The sequence below is a fragment of the Castanea sativa genome, chromosome 12 (assembly GCF_040712315.1).
Source record: "Castanea sativa cultivar Marrone di Chiusa Pesio chromosome 12, ASM4071231v1".
Lineage (NCBI taxonomy): Eukaryota > Viridiplantae > Streptophyta > Magnoliopsida > Fagales > Fagaceae > Castanea > Castanea sativa.
This window is the reverse complement of record NC_134024.1, coordinates 19385414-19391548: the sequence shown is the minus strand read 5'-3', so window position 1 is coordinate 19391548 and position 6135 is coordinate 19385414.

Genomic DNA, 6135 nt, shown 5'->3' with positions numbered 1-6135 from the left:
GTTCAACTTTAAAACGCCTAACTAGCTGGTCCATTTCCCATGGTTGATTTTCAATGGCCGGTCCGGTTATGGCATAAAACCAAAAAGGCCTAAAAACTGGAAAATAGTAAAACTGGCCGGTTCAACTTGAAAACCAAAACTGGGGTGGTCGAACTAGTTACTGACCGGTTGGGTTTTTTTTGTCCTTTTCCCCTTTAAAACTACATCGTTTTGGTTAAAAACTAACCCTAAAAACTCCTAAAAAATCTCATCTCACACCTGATGCCTCTCAGTGCCTCATCTCATGCCTAGCTCTCTGAAATCAAGCTCTCTTCCTCTCTGCCTCACTCAAACTTAAGCTCACTCTCTCCCAAATCAAGAATCTCCCTCATTCTTTCTGCCTCATTCTCACGGTCTCACCTCACATACATATCTCTCTCTCTCTCTCTCTCTCTCTCTCTCTCTCTCTCTCTCTTCCAAATTGCCGGCCACATTTCTAGTGACCCATCACCGGAACCAGACCAGAAAAATCATTGGTTAATGTATTAGCTACACCGTACCTAGATTGATCAATATATTAGTTAATGTATCTAGTAGCTTGCTTCGAAGGCGACAATAAGATTTCTAGAAAAGTTTGAATCCTTCTTTTGTTTGCTACTTTACCATCTTTTTCTTTCACATCACAAGAAACCTCTATTTTTATTAAATTAAAAACCGAACCTTCCATGAACTGCCGCTTTAATTAAATAGATGATGTAAATTTTGTCAAAAAGATGCAACGCCTAATATATATGCAGCATGAACTAGTCTCTTCATGAACTAATATTTATGCTTTTTTGCATAAGGTGGCACTAAAAGACCTCTCAATGCAGAGATCTTACTTCTAAAGACAAGAATATGAGTCCACAAGCTTCAGATTTGAAACTCTTGATCAGGCAGAAAGCTTGGGCGGCGGTGCTTGAGAGTGAGTGAGATGGAGGCCGTGCGACTGTGTGAGCTGTGAGATGGCGCCGGCGGCGGTGAGTGACAGAGTGAGGCGGCTAGCTGTGCTATGAGTATGATTGTGTGAAGCGTGAGAGACTAAGAGTGCTCTGGTGTGAGGGACTGAGGCGTGAGGAGTGAGGTGAGTGAAATGAGATGTGGGTGGGTAGGGTTTATTATAGGATGTGGGTGGGTAGGGTTTATAACTATAATATATATATATATATATATATATATATATATATATATATATATATATATATATATATATATATATATATATAAAAGGGGTTTTTAGTAATTTTAAAGTAACCGGGTCGAGTCCGAGTCCGAGTCCGAGTTCGGGCCGGGTTTTTAATAAAACCCGGACCCGCTTCGGGTTTTTTTTTTTTTTTTTTTTTAAAAAAAATCATACCCGACCCTATTCTTTATCGGACCAGGTAAAATCCGGCCCATTAGGGTCGGGTCGGGCCAGGTATCCATGGGTCGGGTCGCAATTGCCATCCCTAGTTAACATGTATAATGAAGACACCCTAGAGCCTTCCAAGATTTTATAGCTTCTAATTAACCTCAATTTAAGGTGTTATTAACTACTAAACTATTTAGATAAGATGGAACTCCAAGGGATTCTAATGACTCTTAGACTTCTTATCCAAATAGGCTTTTTTTTAATAAAAAAAATCTCTTATTATTTTCCTTAACTGATAAGGAGACTGAAGGTTTTAATTCCCTTGTTTTTCTGTAATTGAAATAAAAATAAATGAGAACTGCATATCCTATACAAATGCACGGAATGTATACAGTTTCCTAATTGTGCAGGTTATTGTTTCATCTCTTAACTTTGGGTAGCCCTCTTTGTTTGGCCACATAATTACACCTCAAACCAATCCTATCATGACACCACGTGCTTATCCACATCACCTCTCAAAGCTAATAATAATAATAATTAATAATGATGATGTACGGTGATGATCATAAAATAAAATCAGACTACTACACTAATAATGTTCACTCTCATTCTACCACTATTACGTCCTAGCAAGTGAAGAACTTCTTGTCTTAAGAACAATATGATAGGAAAAGAAATGGAATTTGATAAAAGACTTCCATTGGGTGGAAAACAAACCACAGTACAATAGCAAGTTCTTCAAACCTAGCCTAATGCCATGAACCTTTATTTAAAGAGCAACAATCTCCTAAAATTACTAGATAATATTACTAGATAATTATTCAAATATTTAAATAGAGATAAGATATTTAGATAACTAGGACTACTCAAACAAAGAAAAGATAACTAGTAGAAAGGATAATAATAAATACTACTAACCTCTAAGCACGCGCTCACGTGCATGCTCAGAGACTTTTCTATTTTTTTTTTTTTTTGTAAATGTTAATAATTTGCATCTCTTATAATTTTTTTTTTCAAACAAATAAAAATGATAAACTTTAAAGATAAGCAGCTCTCACTGCCTTCCCTCAAGCTCTGTCACTACTAGTCTCAAGCTCTGTCACCGTCAGCCCTAAAGTTCGTCACAGGTTCGTTTCTCACGCAATCTGATCTCCCACGGCCATTGTTTTTCTCTTTCTTTGATTTTTATTTTTTAATAATTTATAAAATGTTATTTTTAGTAAAAGAACTTGCAATTGAACGCAATTCATTTCAATCTTTTCCAATTAAAACTAGAGGGATTAGGTCACCAATCATATTGTTTTTAGTCCAATTTTTTATTTTGTTTTTTTTTAATAACTTTGGGTTTGTTTTAGGGCTAGTTCATTGTAGTTGATTTGTTGTGAATGCAAATGATTTGTTGTAGTTGGTTTGTAGTTTTTTTTTATTTATTTTTTATGAGAGTTGGTTCGTAGTTGATTTGTTTTTGTGTTTGTTGTTGCTGTAGTGGCTCAAAAATAAATAAAAAAAAGACATTGCTGGACAGTGATTGGGCCAAAAAAAAAAGCGACATTGCTGGACAGGAATTGGCATTTTTGGACTTTTTTTTATTGGGCCGCTAATTAGGCCCAAATATAACTTGGCTAGACAGGGCCCGTGGGGCCGACGGGGTAAGTTTGGGGCCTGAAAGAAAAACTCGTTTATTAAACGAGACCGGGTTCGGGTAACAGGTATTGACCCGTAGGGCGAGTTTGGGCATAAAGAAACCCGACCCGTTGCCATTCCTAGGACTCTCAAACTACTCAAATAAAGATAAGATAACTAGTAGAAATGATAATAATAAATACTATATAATAAGGACTCTCAAAGCGGTTGGACAGTAGCAGGACTCTCATAAGACATTTACATGGTACCTAATCACAATATCTCTAAAGCATAAGAGTTTTGGCTTAAGCATAATGCACCATTAATTGTCTTGGAACTTTGAAATGATTATACTTAGAGAGTTGAACCTTCTTTTATGCACAATATTGTGCGTCAAAGACTAGACATAAATATTACAACCTATTGGGAGGATTATTGTATATTTCTGAAATATAAGTAGGATGTAATATTAGAATCTGGATTGACAAGAATCCAATCATAAAGGTGAAGGAAAGGAATTTACGTGTAATTTGGTCAAGTGAATTCTAGGAGAAATTTTCTATTTGAAATTCTAATGAGTTGAATTGATCAAGTTTCAAGCGAATTTAAGGCGAACGTCTCTATTTGAAATTTGAGGAGTTGATCAACTAAGTTTCAAGCGAGGTTTAGGTGAACTAATATTGTGTTTTTTTGCATAATTTATTCGAGTTTACTAACCCATTTGAAATGGTTTTATGTGTGTATAACAGTCATATATAAGCATTTCCAACAATTTTTTGAAATGGTATAACATGTAATTTTTGTTCTTTCATGGTGTCTATTCATTTGAAATCTGATTACATCTATAAATAATCGACAAGTTTAGTTATTTCCTGCACTTTCTTTTTTTTTTTTTTTGTTAGAACACATTCTCGATAGAGGTTCAAGCATACTTACGGAATTGATATCTATAAATACTCGGGCTTTGTTGTATCCGAGAGACTATATATTTGTTTGTAACCCTAACCAAATTCTTTGGAGTGGAGACAAATCTAGATTTAAAGACAACAATTACGTGTCTCCAAGCCTTCATTTTTGTTCTTCCCTGACCCACTATTCCCAACATGAGAGGCCCTTGTCTGTAGCTTTATAGTCAAGCTGCCCCATGTACATAAAGGTTTGAAGACTATTTCATTCCAAATAATAGGAACATCAGCTACTAGGCAAAGCCTTCAAATTCTGTTGGTAAAGAAGCACTCAAAATACAAATGCTCCCTACTCTCTATTTTATTTCTACAAAATGCACAATAACTATCTCCAGAGAAACCCCATTGCATCAATCTATTTTTTTGTAGTCAAACTAGTTTTCAAAGTAAGCCACCCCATAAAAGCATGTTTTTGTATTGCTTGAGGAAACCATACTAATTTCCACCATACCACTTCCATCTCTTTATGTCTCAACTGATTCCAAGTAGCAGCACAAATGAACTTGCCATTTGTCTTGGTTACCAATAGAAATGAGGCTAAGCTTACTCTGAATACTCACCAAACCTTCTAATCTAGCAAGAGGCTTGCACAATTCTCCGTGTTTCAAGACACTATTCACCTTAGCTTCAATACAGCTTGCTGCATCATATATTGGTCTATACCCATAGATCTGAATTAGAATGCCATTAGGATGCCAATTATCCTGCCATAAGAAGTCTTGGCTCTCATCTCCAATCTAATGTTTTAGAACTTCTCTTACATTAACTCTTTGCTTCAGAAGATTTCTCCAACCCCATGTACTATTCTGTGGGAGCTTCACAGACCACAAACTCTTTGCCACCGACTACTTTGACTTTTGAGAGCAGGTTTTTAATATCATACTTGTGTGATGTATAGTTTAAAAATTAAGAATCTTAAGTAAATAAATAATTGTATTAATATAATTAAAATAAATAATAATATAGAAATTAAGTAAAAGTAAAGAATAAAAATAATTTTTTAAATTGCATAACAAATGCACGTCATGTAGCTCTAAGTATTATCAAAAACCAAAAATTACAGAGATTATAAAAGAATTTGAAATAAATAATAAACTTAAAAAAAACTGCTAAAACTTTTGATAATTGAGTATTACTTGAAATAGTATTTCAATGCTTTTAAAAATTTAGTAATATTAAATTTCTGGTGAATGTTTTAAATTTGGAAATGGATATTTATAAATACTAAGTTTTATTGTGAATGTTTTGGTGACAACCACTAAATGGCAGATTATCATATACAGTATATGTTTTATTACTTCGCATCAAAGGATTTTGTGTGTTTATGTATGTTCTAATCACAATTTATGTGAATTTTTATTACCTTAGTTAATGGTAATAACTCATTAAGAGTGTACATCAAAATGATTTTAAATTTTTTAGATTTTTATTTGAAGCAATCCCTAACTATGAAGAAATGATGTCATATATAAAAAGTCTTTAATAAAAATTAGCCACTCAGCACAAGGAGACTGTAGCAATTTTGTGCAACCACAATTCTATGACCCAAATTTTATTATATAGAATATGATATGACTTTTTTTTAATGTTATATTATAGAACAACTTGTATGATGCACAACTTAATGAAATCAAGGGTAAGCTGAAGAAATAGTTTAATAATATTATTAAACTTGATTAATAAAATAGATTGTAAAAATAAAGAAAAAAAATTACTTTAAGATACTTGATGAATGTGCTAAGACCAAGATTATAAAATAATCATAAATAAATAACCAAAATTCAACAACCAAAGTTTTATCAAAAAAAATTTGCATCTTTGTTATAGACAAAATTCAAGCCCTAGTTCTAGGGGCGGAGCCACCTTATGCATTGGGGAGGCCATGGCCCCTCCAAATTTTTTTAAAACCTCTCTAATTATAAGTAAAACTAGGCTACAATAAATTTGAGTTAAGAGTTGGCCCCCACAAGATTAAAAGATTGGCCCCCCCTCCAACACATCACTCATAAAATTCTCCCCACCCCAAATCCCAACTGTGCAATGATAAAAATTAACTCGTCTTGTCTTTCCCATTCTTCTTTAAAGCATGATAGCCATGTTCATATTTTTTTAGTTTTTAGTTATTCAATTTTTGTGAAAGGATAATACTGAGGAGTAGTACTTTAGATTACTTGATTA